This window comes from Hermetia illucens, chromosome 5 (genome assembly GCF_905115235.1).
Source record: "Hermetia illucens chromosome 5, iHerIll2.2.curated.20191125, whole genome shotgun sequence".
Taxonomy (NCBI): Eukaryota; Metazoa; Arthropoda; class Insecta; order Diptera; family Stratiomyidae; genus Hermetia; species Hermetia illucens.
This window is the reverse complement of record NC_051853.1, coordinates 23101492-23111340: the sequence shown is the minus strand read 5'-3', so window position 1 is coordinate 23111340 and position 9849 is coordinate 23101492.

Genomic DNA, 9849 nt, shown 5'->3' with positions numbered 1-9849 from the left:
CCTAATCTTGTATGAATTTGCACGCGTCTGCCACAAGAGCTCTCGTGACTGGATTTTGTTGTAAGCGGGTCAAATCCTCGTTTTTGTGGTGACCCTTCACCATCTAAAGTCCGTGGCTGCTAAGTAGTGCGAGTAGATTCCGAGTGTACTCGCCTAAGGACTGCAAAAAGCAGAATTCGCTGGCCAATTCGTTAGCCGGCTCATTCCCCCTCTATGTTCTTTATGACCGGGAATCCAGGAAAGACTGACTGTTCAGCACGTTTCTACACAGCCTGATCAGCCTGGAGAACATCATCGCTGAGTACAAGACATTAATGGTCGCTTGGATGTGGGTCAGAGTGCCTAAGTTACGCTTGATGCTCGAATTATGCCCCAACCATCAACAAACTTCCAGTACCCCTAGCACTTAGAATATACTGGCGAAACCTGGCAGACCATACGACTCGGATACACTGTGTGCTTTCGAGAAAACTCCCGCGACGACTACGCAGACCATCTTTGATCCGCCGGTGAAGAATACTGTGTCATAAGCCTTGCAATACGCCGCCGGTCTTCCGCTCTGCCCTGGTTGGAAAGTCCACAGCAAAGTTTATCTTGAAGTTCAGCTTGCGTGGGGCATGGTCCGTAGAGCGTGCCCAGATTGCCCAAGGTACTTCTTCTCGGATTTTACTATGGCCGTAGGGCTATTCGGTCCAGCGTAGTCTGACGGCACTGCATGCTATAACGTATTTAATGTGTAGATCTAGGGGGGAGGGGATACATGCTTCAAGTGTGTCGTGATCAGCGTCTTCTGTGTCATGGAATAAATTAGAATATTTGCTTTGAATTCCTTTGATAATTCGGTCCGAGTTAGCCGAGGCGCGCTTCGGGTGCTCCAGATTTATCTGCGTTATCCTCAGCATAATCTGCTTGCGTGAGGCATTCGTCAGTCCCTGTCGGACCGTCGATCCTCATCTCCTCCAACAGCTTATTGGCAGCCTCGATTGGATCCAGGTCGTCGTCCAGTTTTGCAACACTTTCACCACCGAACCGCACTCTATAGTCTACCTTTTCCAATGCCGTCAACCACTATCCGTTTATACAAAGAAGAATAGGTTGGTTGTTTGTCTGGGGTTCCTCTTCACGAACCGAGAAAACCCCTGGAGTATTGGTTTTCGGAAGCTATAACGTGGAACACATGAACCACCTGAGAGGAATCAACGCAGGGGATGGATCCCGTGTGTTTACCTTTGGCGCCGAGGAGATGTTCAATGACCATCTCCTGCAGCCTTGCCTCAACACCGGTCGACACCTGCCCCGCTGGTTTCCCGCTAGCAGAATTACCATCTGCCAGCGCCACACGTAAGTGGATCCTGGCCACGTCGCTGAAGGGTTTCGTAGTTTGCTTGTTCCTGCTTACATTTCTCCAAAAGTTGCTTAGTGTCCGAGCTCTTGTCTCCTCTACTCCGCCTTTGTTTTTGTTTGATTTCGTCTTGAAATCGATTGCGTTTGAGAGCGGTGGACTTCACCTTCTGCTCGTCAGGCAAGCTTTTGCTATTATATTCAACAATGTAAACACCAATCTCCTGGTATTTACCGAGGTCCTTTCTATCCCTCTGGCACTGGCTCCAGGGACACCAGTGGATCTTCTCTACCTAGCCGGTTTCCAGTAGCCAACGTTCTTGTCGGTCTTTACTTTTGAAGGTTCCCCCGGGTTAGAGTACTATGTCTGGTAGTTGCTAGACCCAGCTTTGATGGCAATGGTTTCCAGGCTGGAAACCACCACCACACAGGGGGTCCCCGATTGTACTGCTCTCGACGGCAACTATCTCCTGGGACTAACACAGGACCAGCAGACAAGCAGATCCTCGTCAGTTGAATAAGCCTACTCTCAGCCCGGCCCTACACACTCTTGACCCGTCCGAAGAAGGTCTCCAGCGTCCTTGTGCGAAGATTTACAGAGTTATGCTACTTTAACTTGTAGCATAATCAGACCAGGCCGCTGATTCAGTGTAATTATCCAAATTTCATTCAGGAACTTTCATTCAATGACTCAACTGATATCGAGTATCCAGCCTGTTTCTACTTGACCATCTGACATCAATCATTTACAAGATAATATTCTGAGGATTAAAGATAAGCAGGCTCTGAAAGGCTATCCAAACATTTTTAATATATCTAATTAATACACCCTCGGAACCTAATCAAATAAGCAGCAATATGAATCCCATTTATCCCCTTATCCCTACAACTCCAAATATCACCGAGCAGTGACTTTTTGATACATTTTTCTTGGGAATTCCCGTGCATTGATTCTGAAATTCAAATGAAGAGAAATAATAAAATTTTCACGCAAGCCTTATCTGGAAGTAATAATTTATCAAAATCCTCAAAGATTTGATAATTATACTGAATTCGAGTCTAAGCTTTTTGAGACAATAAGCTGATTTTGAAGTTTATTAATTAATGAATTGGTTTGAATGTCAGATTCCAAAAAATCATAGGGGAGAAAACAGGTGGCATTTCCGCCCTATCGCCTCTTGGAGATTAGGTCACGAGTTTGAAACAAGAAATGCCATTCCTTGCCTTGAAAAGTGATGGGTGTTTCTCCAACAGAGAATAAACGTTTTCCAAGTAAATAAGAAAATTTATAAGGGAAGAAGCAAATTTTTGGTTTGGGGTTGATCTTTTTCGAAAAGAAAACATTTATTTCATCCCTTCATTAAAATTATATTAAAGAAATTGGAGATTGAGCGCTCGGCGTTTCGGGTATGAGAGGTTTTATGGATACTATGATTTTATTTATATATCGCTCGTAGTGTATATGCGATATTCAATTCGACATTCACATATTATATATTTTTTTGATGGTAGTGCGTTTACGCAGGGAGTCTTGGACTCTCGCAACAGTACGCTGTTGGACTACCAACTAAACACCTCCTATCATCAGAGAACTGAAATCGTTTGACACGGTTCGGGTTAGCGCTTCTCTCCTGGGAGCCTTCAGGTCAGGAAATTCCTATCACCGGTCCCTCCACCGGTCGAGCTCAATGATCTTGAAAACAAGAAGAGCCCGAATATAACGCGCAACACGACTCCATCTACTGGCGCTCCTCAGCATCTATCATCTATCTATCTATTGTGTCTGCATAGAGCTGCTGACGAAAGCCATCCCACATTTCGCAAGAGAAAAAGGTGTGTTCAGCGTCGCCCACCATTCCACTGTAGAATACACAATCAAGAAATTGTGCTTTCCCAATCTTATCCAGGTGAAACTGAAAACTTCCATGTCGGCTTAGAAGTTGCGTAAGGAAGTAGTCAATCTCACCATGCATTCGGTTCAGCCACGGATCTAAATTGTCAATGAGCCGCATAGTCCATCTGCCTCTTGGCTCATTTTACCAAGAGAGCTGCCAGTTGGTAAATGTGCGTTGATGTTCATTACGCCCTAGCGAAGATAGCTCTTTAGCAAGGAGGGCAACGGGAAACACTCCGGCGATCACCGGTTCTGAGACAGATAAGCAGACGCCACTCGCAAAGCTCCTCCGTCTCTGCACATGGGCAAGGCGCTTACGATGCATCTCCTTGTCAAAGCCGTCACCCTATACCTCCGCACCAATAAGTGCCACAATGTTCTTTGCATAACCGGCCAGGCGCGTCACTTCTGACATGTTGAGTGTTAGCAGACTACCGGTAGAATCGTTCCAGGAGGTCGGGATCTAGGATGGATCCCTGTGCTCCATCTTCCTCTGGCCCTCTGGACGTTTAAAAGCAAAAATGCTTCTCATCTGCAAAGCGAAACTCGAACAAAGTAACCAAAATTGTGGAAATTAGAAATGAATTTAAGCAAAGTAAATGTCCCAAAAAGGTACCGAGGGAGCATGAATTATGGGCCCAAAATGATCATCATCTGTAAAAACGATTATAATGACCTGCACCGGTATTCTCAGGAAGGTCGAATCCTATCCGGAACTGATAAACCGTGGAAAAAGCGTCAGCGTTCCCAAAAAGAAGATTTTATGCTGGAGCTAAAGAAGTCTCCGGGCAAGACAGCTGAAAATTTTCTTGGTAAAATGAAGAAGTCCGTACTGGAAAAGGCACAAATATGAGTAAAAAAGCAGAAGCTTACCATACAATGTAACGACATTAAAGAAGTCGCTCCCAAGAAAAATATCCACGAAGCCCTTAAAAAATTGGACCAATCGTTCTGCAAGAATCCGCAATCAAGGAGCTCAAGAAAGCGGAAAGGGGGGAAAAGGTAACCGAAATGAAAAGATGCGTAATGAAAGCATGAGATGTTGGCATGCTGAAGTGGTCAAACTAGTGGTGGAACAAAGAAACCGCAAAATTGCAGGCTGCATGCTTTCGAGCAAAAAGGATCTGCCAACGATCTGGAAGAAAACCAGACTTCGGCGAAGAGCGGGAAGTAATTACGAATCTAGGCAGAAGGTAGGCTTAAACAGACTATACGCGCTTTCTCGAACCCCAGGGGAATAGCATACAGGGTTATTATGAAGAAAATAATGGAGCGACTCCCCTTCTCGATATAGTAATGGCGTTTTCCCCTGCATAAAACTGGATGCAAAAGCTATAAACAAGCGTTGCACGCCTTTACTATAGTTTCGGCCACTGAGGAGGAACTACCGGACATCGATGATAATAAACCTCCCAGTTTAGATTCTGTTAAGACCAGACCCGACTGATTTCAAGGCATTCAAGGCTTGCATGGTAGAAGGAGTTTTCCCCGTTTGGTGGAAGAGACAAAAACTGGTTTTGCTACTGAAGCCCAGTAAGCGACCGAGACCTCTATCATCATTCCGCCCAATTTGCCTTAGACACGACAAAAAAGATGCTAGAACGTGCGAAGTAACATTTGTTACTGCGGGAATGGTGCCGATGAATATCCTGGCAAGAGAGGCACGCTGCCTGTACAAGGGAAAAGGAATGAATGTACCTGAAAAGGATATAAAATGCCTAGAGACAACAAAGGAAGGCTTCCTAGAAAAGTGGCAGCGACGATGGAATTTCTCAGGGAAAGATCGCTGGACTCTCACACCGCTCCCTTGTATTGAGGAATGGACTCAGCGACGACACGGTGAGATTAACTACCTCCTGTCCCAACTCCTGTTAGGGCATCATGGTAGCAGGAATTGTCTGTCCGGATTGGGGATGATTCATTCTCTTTTTTGCTTAAATCTGAATGCACACCTAAGGACCTAGAGCAAGTCATAATCTACCGTCCACGATTTCGCTAGAAGACCCTTTAAAAATCAACAAAACCACCCTGAACATTGTTGGGGGAGTGCTAGAGTCGGAGACAAGACGATGCGCCGTGACTTCAAAAATCAAAAGGATACAGGCAGAACTTACGAAAGCAGAAAACACAAGGAGGGCACGAAGAACGGAATGCCTGGTCGCTTCAAGCGCAATCTTGTCGACGAATTAATGCTTTGTGGCTTTTGTTCCACTGAGAAGGTTTTAGTAGGTGCAAATTCCATATCCTGCTCACTGCATATAGCGTCTCTTTTAAGATTTCCACTTATAGACCTAAAAAAAACAGACGTGCAGGAAAAGTTTTCTATAGAGCCTTAAAAGGGAGGACACTATAAGGTTTTTTTTCGAGATCATCGTTGCTATGCGAGGCTATGAGAACATTGGATATACCGCGTGTCAGTATCCCTAACAAAAGCAAAGAGAGATGATGGGCGGGTACTTCCTTGATGAACAGCGACATCAGGTCCCCATACATGCAAAAGGGGGTGTACATTTTCATGAAATATATAATAGTCATGTGAGGTATCAAATTAAAGGTCTCGGTTAGTACTTTTCGAAGCCGGTCTTAGTTTTGACATTTGTTGGAAAGGTGGGGAGTGCGGGGGGTTGAAAGTGAGCATTCCTTTAATGGGGCCTATCCCCAGAAACTACTAAACTGGGCCTGGGCTCCGAAATACCCTCCATACTGATATCTGCACAAATAAAGTGAATAATAGTATATTACTATAATTTTTAGTAATTAGCTGCAAAACCCCCCTTAAGTTCGTGCTAGCACCGTGAAAATAGGGTATAACATAGAGCATGATCTTACCAAGTTTAGTGGAAATCGCACTATTACTAACAAAGTTCCAATACGTCAAAATTGTCGCTTCTTTGCAAATCATCCAAAAGTGGATATTCTCAGATAATAGATGGATATATTACGTGCTACGTACTAAGAAATACACAAAGCCTTTCGTACCTGAAGCGTTCAGCTTCCGGTTTCCCGACTTGTTTCTGCATGCTTGAGCGCTATGTCCCAAACGAGGGGTCTGTGACCAAAAAGTGAGAGTAAGTTGCAGAGAGTAAGGCCCCCTTCACTAGTGATTGGTACAGAGGCTAAGGACAATTCTCAACCCTAAATGAAACGGGGTCGGAAATGTATGAGAGGAAAGACGGAGATCACCTTCTATTTGAGCCCACTCAAAACCCGTTGCTGCCCCTCTTTTCCCTTAATAGTTATGGTTACTCAAAGTGAGGTTCTTTTTCATATCATCATGGTAATGTTTGAATTTTCAACTGTATTCCCAAACGATAAGAGGACAAGGAAAGTATGATAGAGAAAGAGGAAGTCTCGCACATCCGCCGCCGATGCCCTCCTTAAAATGTAATGACAATTTGATATCAAAACCATTGGCTTTAATTCTAAACCATATGGAAAAGGGAGGGTACGTATATAGAAGCAGAGGGTCAATTCTCTTCGCTGAAAACTCGCGTTGATCATCCCCTTTTTTGAAAAAAGAGGGGTATTTTGATGTAACTAATAGCAGTCCTCTCAGAAACAATTAGGGCTATTTGCATATCACTAATAAGCTCCAGTGGTGAAGTGGAAAGTTCAACCCTACTAAATTTAGGCGTTAAAAACAATTCTACTATGTTGCGCTGTTAGAATGAATTTTCGACTTTTCGTAATCATTTTCAATCTCTACCAATTCAAAGCATTTCACTGAACGTTATCAGATAGAACACAAAGTCCTCTATGGGTTATTCCCACCCCACGACCGTCAGTCTCCAACCGGTGAATATACGAATATTAATTCCCAGCACCGCTAATTTAAACATTGTCATTAGTTAATCTACTTGACGATAATATCGATGACATATTGATTCGTAAGTGAAACAATTAGCGACAAGTTCAAGAGCTAATCGAAATTATTAGTTAATTGGCGAGGTTGATAACAACCTTATCTTCCACACTTCAGTACATATGTACATATGTTTCCATGCTCTGTTAAATATTTTTTGGGGGATGAAGTTATGTATGATCACATAGACCCAGTCTATTTATTTTCACAAAAAATGGCACTGACGCATAGCAAAAATACAAGTATATTGGCTTCGCCAGTTCAGAGTCATAAATTATTGATTGCTCAAATTTTAAGAAATAAAGCCGATAAAGCATTTTAAACGCATAAAATACGAATTTAGTGGTTATTGTTGTTTTATCATAATCCAGTACTACATCTACTGTTGATTTCTTCAGGAAATTGTATCTTTATAGTCTGTATTGGGTGCATTTGAAAATAATGTCATAAAGACATTTTCTCCCTCCTATTAAGTCGAAATAACTGTTTACTTTTAAGAAAGTTATGGAGTTGTAAATTCAGTACCGCTTATCGCAATTGCATTTACTAGATATTCCTGAAGGTTATTTGGCCATCAACTGCTGAAGATGAGCTTCATGTTCTCTTTTGCTAGTTTTCCCGGACCCTATCTTCCTTTCAGGAATAGCAAATCAAGTAATATCAGACGAAGCAGTCAACGATCTATAGCAGTTTCTGCTGTATTTCAGCAGTTCTTCTCCAGAAACATTCTTAATTAATAAAGATAAGATCGTGACGTAAGTTGAAGCACATTGCCAGGAACCGATAACGATAGCAAGTAGGTGTGGTTGACGCGCCTCCAAAGTAAACTTTCCGCTGTAATATCTTCCTCTGACCAAGACCTTGATATCATCGAACAATGAACGCTACTTTACCTAATGTTCGGCAAAATCCAATAAGAACAGTTAACGCGATCAGAGGATATACTATTATCTTCCCCTCGTGCACCTTAGGACCATTCATCTAAACTGACACTACGTACAGCACAATGGATGAACACACTCTTCCTAGCAGTCCCCTTAGGGATTGTCAACTAACCTTAACGGGTCGCTTACGATATGGGGAGTGGCTTCCCCGAAGTGCCCAGCAAATAGTTCTGACTCCCTAGCTGGCATAATACCTGTGTCCTAGGTGGTAACCTTGAGAAAGTTTTTTGGTGAAGAGCGAATTGTTAATGACCGATACACGCCGGGAGTCCCTGGAGCTGTTGACAAGGAGTTGTCGATGGGATGATGTGCGCCAAGCTCTGCGAAAGTGGTAGTTGTGGTGTGTATCAGGAGCCAGCCCCTTCGGGACCCTGGCCGGGTAGTGTTCATTGAACGGGTATTAATAGAGCGTGTTGCCCCAAGCGAGCGCTGATCCGTTCGTGAGTTCCGGGATCAGCTAATCGTAGGTCAGGCCTCAAGTAACTGGGGCAGGGGCTTTGTCCCTAAGGGTAAACCCGTTCCTGACTATTGCTACCAGCATCCTTGGACTCGACACGCTGGTAAAAAACTTAAATGGCGAACAAAAACAAAACAAACGAGGAGGCAGTGGAAATGGAGAGTGAGCTGGCTGCGTTTGTAAGCAGCACGAAAATGCGCCGCTCGCCCCAGCGCCTAGTGAAGGATGCAACAAGGGCTGAAATACCCGACAGGACATCGGGACTTGCAGACGGAGAGAACGACTTGCAAAGGGATGCGGCACCTGCAACGGAGATGGAGGCAAGACTTTTGCGGAATATCAAACCCGAAGATAGCGGAGCAAAAGTGTCTTCTATTCATAAAACGAAAGGTGGTGGAATCCTACTCAAAACAAAACAGATGTTTTGGAGGATATTATCTTAGGCACAGATGGGCGGATCCTGGTCGGGGGTGACTGCAATGCCAGGGTACTTTAATGGGGCATGCCTCACACAGACTCCAAAAGGAAACGATTTCTGGAAATGGCGGCGAGAATAGGACTAGTAGTTCTAAACATCGAATCCACCGCAACGTTCCGGCGGCCGGGCTGCGAGGGAAACATTCCAGGCGTAACCTTCGCGTCACACTTGTGTCCCTTGTGGATGGGTGGCGAGTTCTGGTAGATTTCTCGGCGAGCAACAATCAATACATTGGTTTCGAAGTGGTGGACACAAACTTTCGGTGTCGGCGCTCTTTCTGTGCATGGAACGTTGCGAAAGTGAACACCGAGAGGTTTGTCAAAACTCTTGGAACAAGTGAAGCTGCGCTAGAGGATACAAGGGGGGGGGGGGGGGGGGCAGCCGATATTGTCGTAAATTCAGTTATGAACCTGATAACGACGGCCTGCGAAGCTTCCATGCTCAGAAGGGCAACGAGACGTGCCAAATTTTCTTTGTATTGACGAACGGTTGAAATCACAAAGCTCTGGAAGAAGTGTCACACACCCAGTTATAAGTAAAATTAAGCTCGAAATTGGAAGACCACAATTACCAAGGAGGTTATGCAACTACAATTTTTCTCCGATAACACCAACGTATTTGATGATGTCGATGAATGGCACATGTTCATGTATCATTGTCCAAAATAATAGCCCAGTACCGGTTCTTGAGGCACTCTGCTGGTTACCAAATATTCAACTGCGCCTACTGCAGTTCTATAGAGAAGCTTCCTATCCTATACATAATCTAGGACGTTTGGCTTATTCAATAGTCTTATAATGTCTACAAGTATGTTGCCAATGTCCAGAAATCAAAGCATTCCTCACATAGAAGGTAATGAAAGGCTACAGTTGC